Below are 8,338 nucleotides of genomic sequence, written 5' to 3' on the forward strand. Positions count from 1 at the left end.
TGAGGGGATGTTAATATTGGTGGGAAAGTGGGTGAAGAAATAATGTATGCCATGTACCGTGAGCAGCAGACATGAGTTGCCACTACTTATTGTTTAGGTATGTGATATGGAATTTATTTATTTCACACAGCAATTATAATATATACACTTACGCTCGTAGGTTGCGGTGGATACTCTCTTGGAAGATATATGTATTGTTCATTAAGTGCCAAAATAAACTCGTTCAATTGCTATGGGATGAACAAAAATGTACATAATGCATTTAAATATAAGATGCAATAATGAAGACTTAAAGACACAGAATATCCGTATGAGTGAGTAACGACCACGTACGGATTCATGCAGTAGCTCTGAAGATGACCTGTAAAAATTAGTGAAGTTTTTTCCATTAAATATCATGTCATTTCCGCAGTTCCATATAGCCCAGATTAAAACGCATATTCCAATCCGAATATGTCCCGCAGTAATAGGCTCCACACCCACTAAACAAGTCTCAAACAATCGTGGCTATGCTAGTTGGAGGGCTAATGTTGAAGGCTATATGAATCGTTTGCCAAAGAATCTTTGCTAGTGGGCAGTCAATGAATTTTCTTTTTGTATTGTTTCATCATGGTCACAGAAACAACGTCGAGAACTGCCGACCCACCGTCGCCTCAGGAGATTATCCTTGGTAAGAATCACTTTCTTGTGGACAAACCACATAAAGATCTTAATTCTCAGCGGCACTCTAATTTTTCATATGTGAATTGATCTTGGAATTGGGCCAGAATTAATGAGATCCATGTACATAGACTTGATCGTGAATGCACCAGTCTTAGGTAACTTCCGATAAATTGCGTTTGGCTGGTCTGAAAGTTGAACATCCACCAACCTTCGTACCAGATGCAACCAAGAACCCCATCGTTCCCCCATGAGGGACCTTCTGAATTGAATATTTAATGGAGAGGATTGTAATACTGTAGCTATGTAAGCCTCCTTACGTTGTACGATCTTATATAACCTCGGATACTAAAGATCTAGAGGCATATCTCCTACCCAAGTATCCTCCCGGAACCTGGTAGATGTACCGTCTCCAACAATAAATTTCATTATGCAGAAGAAAGAGTCTTTCATTCGCATTAACCCTTTCCAGAACGACGAGTTCGAAGGCCTAACAATGACCTGAGCTAGGGATTTAGTATGAAGATATTTGTTACGTAGAACCTGTGCCCACATGCATGCCTTCAGATTCAGTAGAGAGCCTATATAGCCATTTGCTAAGCAGGCATTTGTTCTTAATATCCAAATTATCGATCCCTAACCCTCCTTGGTACTTAGGTCTGCATAAGATGTCCCATCTGGACAATCTATATTTGTACTTAGCCTCATCACTTTGCCAAAAGATATGAGATCGTTAGAAATCTAACCTTTTCCGTACCCCTACTGGCACTTCAAAGAAAGATCGAAGTAACATCAAGGGCACTAAGAGAGATAAGATTTCTCTTCAAAACACTATCTCCACCTGAATACTTGTAACCCTTTGCATCAAGGGCACTAACATAGATAAGATTTCTCTTCATCTTCGGAATATACCAAACATCTGTCAAAGTTCTGATTGTGCCATCAAACATTTTGATTCGAACAAAACCTATGCCTTCAATCTTGCATGGTGAATTATCAAAACCCAAAACAGAACCAGCGGCAGTAGTAGAATCAAAAGTAGTAAACTAATCTTTATGCAGGCACATATGAAAGGTGCATCCAGTGTTAAACACCCACTCATCATTGGTCTCAGCACATCCAGCAATAACAACAAGAGCATCATTAGAATTATCATCAGGAGCAATGTTACCAGAATTTTCACCTTGTTTGTTACCTTTCCTCTTTTCCTTGTTCTGTAACTTGAAACACTCAGAGATGTCATGCCCGTCTCTCTTGCAATACCTGCAATACTTCTTGTCTCTGGATTGCGACCGGCCCCTGTAGTCGTTCTTACTTTTGCCCCTGTTTTCATTATGTGAGTTCTTCTCATTTGCCGTACCATGAACAGATAATCCCTCGTCTTGGGATGAACTTGAAAAATCATGAGGAACCATTAATTTCATCTTCTCCTTAGAGTTCAAAGCTTCATAAACTTCATTAAGTGTGAGAGTATCACGACCGTATAATATGGTGTCTCGAAAATTGGTACTAGAAGAACTTGCCAGTGAACAAAGCAACATCAAAGCAGTATCTTCCTCTTCATACTTAACATCCATTGCAGCAACATCAGATATAATCTCCTAAAATTCTGAAATATGATTCAAAACATCACCTCCCTCGAGTAACATATGCATGAATAATTTTTGCTTCAGATGCGTCTTGCTGGTGCGATCTTTAGTCATGCAAGTCCCTTCCAGCTTTAACCATAGAGCGGCGGCAATTTTCTCGCTCAAAACTTGCTGCAAAATATTATTATGCAAATGGAGTTGAATTTGTGACAAAGCCTTACATCCCTTCTTTTCTCTTCATCAGTCCAAACCTGGATTCGCTTCTTCCCAAAACTATCCAGTGCGTCATCATACTCGGCATGTGCCAACAACGCCTGCATCTTGACTTGTCATAAGGTAAACCTTGTGTCACGATCCAGCAGCGGAACATCATACTTCATGAATGCCATGAGTAGATTAAATTTGTATATACAAAGTAGTACAAGCCAGTAGAAAAATTCTTGACAGAATTAATTTGCGGAGCAAACGAACTTAGGAAAAATGCACCCGGTAGATTCCTCGTGCGCACGTAGCAACCGAGGACAAAAACCTGATTTGGAGAAGATGGCTTCACGTCACGTAGTAGCACTGTAGTACTACTTGCAAGACGTAGCAGATCGCCTTTGGTTTCTGAGGCTGGTCACAGTGGGGAGGAACTTAGGAGTAACATCACACACTCCAATACAACTTTGCTTATGTGGCACGTATTTAATGAAGAGAGAGGTGCTTGTGGTAACTAGCTAAGTTACCGGAACATCACACACTCCAAGAAACAATGAGTCTATAACCTAATAAATACATCATTGCATGACACTACATAGATGTTCCTACCCACTATGAAGGTAGTAACATAGTCTAGGGAAGTGTGAAGTTACTAGCTTATGTTCTTGCCCATTGTGACCAGCCTGATGAGTAGTAACAACAGCGATCAGTCAAATCTCCCCATGACTTGCTATTTTTCCTCAGTACGATGATGTGGAGCGTAGAGATGTAGGCCCGATCGCCTCGGGACTTGCTTCCGCCGGCTGTAGCTCGATGGGAGTGGATCACGGTGGAGGCGCAACAGCAAACTGGTACGCGCGTGAGAACAAGTATAAGATTGATTGTAATGGTAGTATTATAGCTAGTATCATGCATGTCAACTAGACAATTTTGATGAGATGTCATAGAATTAAATGAAGAAAGAGAGGGTTGAGTATCATATCATGATACCGTATCATAATAAATGATATGCTAGTATGTGTGATGCATGTCAATAAATAAAGTACTACATGATACTAATATATGATACTATGCATTAGGGAGGTAGCATCACATACTAGTATCATATGCATGATACTACTATATGATACTGCCAAACCCTAACCCTAACCCTTCCCAGTGCTCTTCATGGTGTACAGGTGTTAAGAGCATCTTCAACGGCCGCATAAAAATTCCGCGTCCAATAAACGTTATAGCGCGCCACTGTAGCACATTTAATGCGCCGGGGCCAACTTTACTTTAGCAGGAGACCAAAAACGCGCGCCAAAAAAGCAGACAGTGCAAATTGTGAAGCGCGCACAATCCGGCACCCAAAATATGTTGCGCGCGATAGCGTTTTTCAGCGCGCGCCCTAAAACTTTCAATGCTACAGCTTTTGCTGGAGCTGTCCGGCGCCCAAAAAAACAAACTTTTAATGCGCGGAGCTCTTTTTGGGCGCTTGTTGGAGATGCTCTAAGGGTGCCACATAGGCAGAAAAATGATGTGGCAAAGCAATTAAAATGGAGAGAGAGTATTATGATGACCCCAATAAGAATCAATGCTAAGCATGTAAACCTAGGCAAAAAGATTACCAAGCAATACATGAAGGAGTTTTATTAGTAAACAATTAAATAGAGGAGGCTTAGCTACAGAACCTAAGCACCCCACTTTAGCACCAATGCACTGGGAGAGGTCTAATAGGGTGACTTAGGCGGTCTATAAGAGATGGCACATCAGATTTATGTTTAGGTGGAGGAGAGATGAGAGGAGAGAGAAGAGAAGCGGGCTACAAGTTACAGCCGACTCTAGCACGAGCTTCAATATCCTTTGTTAGAGGAAAGAGTGAGCCATGTATTAATTGTATAGTGTACTAGTATGTGTAACTATTGTATGAGTGGGCTATTAGGTTGGTACAAGTGACATGACAACTTCATATAGCCGGTTGTTGGCTATATTATTAACCATGCTCTGACTCCGCTAACATATGTGGGGGTAGGAACTTCTGTTGGTCTCGGCGGATCAAGCCAGCGGTGGCGGGGCGCGAACACGCAACCCTAACTCTCATCTCGTATACAAACCTCAACTTTGTACACCACTTGTTAGATAATAAGAGAAAAACGAGACACATGAGCACATGGATTTTTACGAGAAAACCACTGCGGGAGAAAACCACGGACGCACGAAGGTGCAATCACTATGATGGAGGAGTATTACAAGCACGAGACGACATACCGTCTTAGGTGCGACTACGGGGTATATATGAGGGCAATACATGAGAGTCCTTGGAGGACAAGTATACGAGTTGTACTCGTAAGCGTCGGTACCAACGGAAAGGCCCGCACCGTATGTACTACTTCTAGTCCAATATGATACTAGAATTTGGATCATAATTTAACAAAGTGATTGCCTGATGAGCTCTGACACGGTTCAAACGGCGAAGAGCCAGTGCGAGTGGTGAGGTAATGATTAATACTGTACGTACCCAGGTGGCGAGGGGCCGGCGGGGGCGGCCACCGCCCAACAGCGCGTGGCGGTGCCGAGACGGCGCGACACTGGAGCGGCGGCTAGTGATTGGAGCTCGCAAGGGTAGTGGCACGCTGGAGGGTGCAAAGCGGGGGATGCCAGGGTGGCGGAAGCCATCTCGGCGGCGCTCTTGTTGCCGGTTAAGCGGAGGTGGCGCTCGAGTTTGGTAGGCGAGGGATAGTCGGAAGAAGATGAAGGGGGGTGGAGCACGTGAGTGAGTGAGGCAGGGGCTAGGCACACATGGCGCCTCGCCGGCCTCTCTCACCTGACCTGCTCCTGCTGCTACTTGGCTTCCTTCAAGCCTTTGACTTATTTCGTAATCTGGCAAGAAATGAAAACGATTCTACTCCCTCCATTCCTAAACAGTAAATCTTTTTAGACATTTCAAATGAAATACAATATATAGATGTATATAGATATGTTTTAAAGTGTAGATTCACTCGTTTCGCTCTATATGTAATCATTTGTTGAAATCTCTAAAAAGATTTATATTTGGGAATGGAGGAAGTATAAATTAACTTCTCCAAGCCTAGAAAAAGGCAACAAATATGATAAGAAAATATCCTCGCCACGACGATGATTTTGTTACATGGTGTTATTCGAGTGTCGGCAGCTGAACAAGGAGCACTGCCGGGAAGGCAAGGCATGAGTCTATTGTCCTAATTTGCTGTAATATCATAGAGGATCGAAAGGAATTCTTGGCTGAGTCCTCATTTCTTCAGCCCTCTTTCTCATCCTCTAGCGTATTATTTATCCCGATGCCTTTCATTCTCAAAGCTCTTCGCCATGTTCTTGACCGGGAACCACTATTTTAAGCATGAAATGAGTATAGAGTTATACAACATCTTCTTGAGATCCCTAAAGGCAACAGCTGCCCGAGCTCCCTCCTCCGCCTAGGGTTCCTGCGCCGCCGCCGGCGGCTCCCCGCGCGGAGCCGCGGCCGTGGCCGGAGCCCGCCGTCGCCGCGCGCCTCTCCCTCTCCCCCACCCCTCCCCACGCCCCTCCCCCCTTCCCCGTACCCCCCGCGTCGCCTTCCCGGGCGAGGCGGCCGGGGGGGGGGGGGGGCCTTCCGCCGCTCCCCTCCAGGCTCTCTCCTCGCATCTCCTTCCTCCCGCCGCCGCCAGCGTGCGCTGCCGAGCCTCGGCCGCGTGGTGCTAGCGGCGGCGGGCCTGCCCTTCCTCGTGTGCGGCCCCCCATGCCCGGCCGATGGGGGCTAGCGGCGGTGCTCCTCGGCCGGCGTCGGTGTGGCCCGTCGGCAGTGATGCCGCGTGCCTCGGTGGTGCTTGACGCGGCGGTGCGGCCGTTGGCCGTGGGGCGGCACGGTGGCGCTAGTGGCTGGCGGCGCCCGCCAAGCCCAGATCTGGGCCCTTTTGGGCCCCATCTGGGTTTGGGTGGGCCGGTGGCTCGATGTTCCGCGGCGTCGTTTCCTGGTGATGGCATGGTGGCGGCGGTCTCGGGTGGTGAGGATTTCATCGGTCGGTGAGCTGCAGCGTGGCGACAGGATTGTCCGGGTCCAAGTGGACCCGGCCGGGCCGTCGAGGCCCGGCAAATCCTCGTCGCCGCGTCCGGTCGGCTCCGCTGCGGCGGTGGAGGTTGTCCCCTCCCCTCGTCCGAGTTGTGCTCGCTCCCGTGGCCGGGGTCTCCTTGCCCGAGCTAGGCCTCGTGTTGGCAGCTCCAGAGAGGCGGCAGGATCAGTGTCCGGTAACCGTGGTGGCACAGGCTGGTGGGCGGCTGTTGTGGTGGTGCATCTCGAAGTGCCTCGGGTGATGGTGGTGGTTGTGGATCGGGAGAAATCCTTGTCGGCTTGTCCGGCACCGACGCGGTGACGCTTGCGGGCGCCATTGGACCCTCCTGAGGGGCGTCGGATATATCTCTTCCCCATCATCCCTCGCGTACCGGGGGAAACCCTAGAACTTGTTCGGGCAACAGCGGCGGCGTCGTCGCATTCCTTCTTGAAGGTGTTGCTTGGTGCGAGGCGCTTAGAGATGCTGGGAGCGCGGTGGCACTTCGTCGGAGGGTGCAGCAGTTGCCGGTCTTCCTTTCGTCGTTGATCTGCCGGTGTCGGCATTCATTTCTCTTTAATTTTCTTTTGTTTTCTTTTGGGCTTATCTGTGCTGCGGCCCCAGCTTGCTGGATGTATCGAAGATTTGCTTTATAATATAAAGCGGGGGGAAACCCTTTTTCTCAATGAGTATAGCGTTGACACACTCTTGTAACTAATCGGCTAATTTTGGTGATGTGTAAGAAAACCTGTTATACTCAGGCTAAGGGGTAAGCCTGGAGTGTAGAATATGAAATTCACAAGCAAAGAAGTGAAGGCTTTATATAGGTGAGGATGTTAATATGGGTGGGAAAGTGGGTGAAGAAATAATATACGCCATGTATCGTGGGAGCAGAGATGAGTCGGACACTACTTATTGTATAGGGAATTGATACGAAATTAATTTATTTCACACATCACATTTATAATAATATGTACACATCACAGTTATAATGTTGAATAATTAGGCATATTCCCGTTTAGTTTAATCCAGAAAAATAATGGATAGAACATGAATAGCAATATATTGATGAAACTAGAAACTAGCAACAATTCGTTGAGACTAGTAATGCAATCAAAATCATAAGCAAAATGCATCATATCCATGTCAATTGCTATTAGCAATAAACCAAATGCTAGCCCTAACAGTGAGGATAAGATGGCATACAACACAGTAGCAGAAGGTGCAGATGTCCCGATCGTCATGTCGCTGAAGAGGTCATTGACGTCGGGGAAGAAGTCGTCAGTGATGTCGTCATTCGCAGCCATGATGAACAAGACTCCAGCAGTCGCGTATGGACGCTCCCCAAAAATCTGATCGCCCCTCTCCCATACCGGATCACAATAGGCGGGGTTTCGGAGGCCTGCTGTCTCACTTCCCGATGCACGCCAGGAAGAGAGATGGGAAAGAGATAGGCGGCTCAATGCTTTGGAATGAGACGGAAGGTTGTTGTGCCTTTTTTTGAACAACAGAGGAGCGACCTCTTATATACGTCAGAAGAGTTGAAATTGGGCCTTCATTAGTAGAAGAGAAACCGGTGCAATAAACACCATTAAACAGAAACACTAAAAACCATTAAGGAGAGAAGAAATGAGCGCCCTAAAACTCACACGAAGTGTTCGGTTTCTTCTCCCATTGATGCGTCAATTGTTTCAACTTTCTTCTCGCGTGATAAAGCAGTGCATACACGTGGCATTGGTCAATTTTCCACACAACCTTGTCATGCATGGATGGGCCACATGAGCCTCTTGGATTTACATTGAATTATTGGCAGAAAATATGAATTATTATATGGGTTATGCCCAA

Source organism: Triticum aestivum, chromosome 5B, assembly GCF_018294505.1.
Source record: "Triticum aestivum cultivar Chinese Spring chromosome 5B, IWGSC CS RefSeq v2.1, whole genome shotgun sequence".
Lineage (NCBI taxonomy): Eukaryota > Viridiplantae > Streptophyta > Magnoliopsida > Poales > Poaceae > Triticum > Triticum aestivum.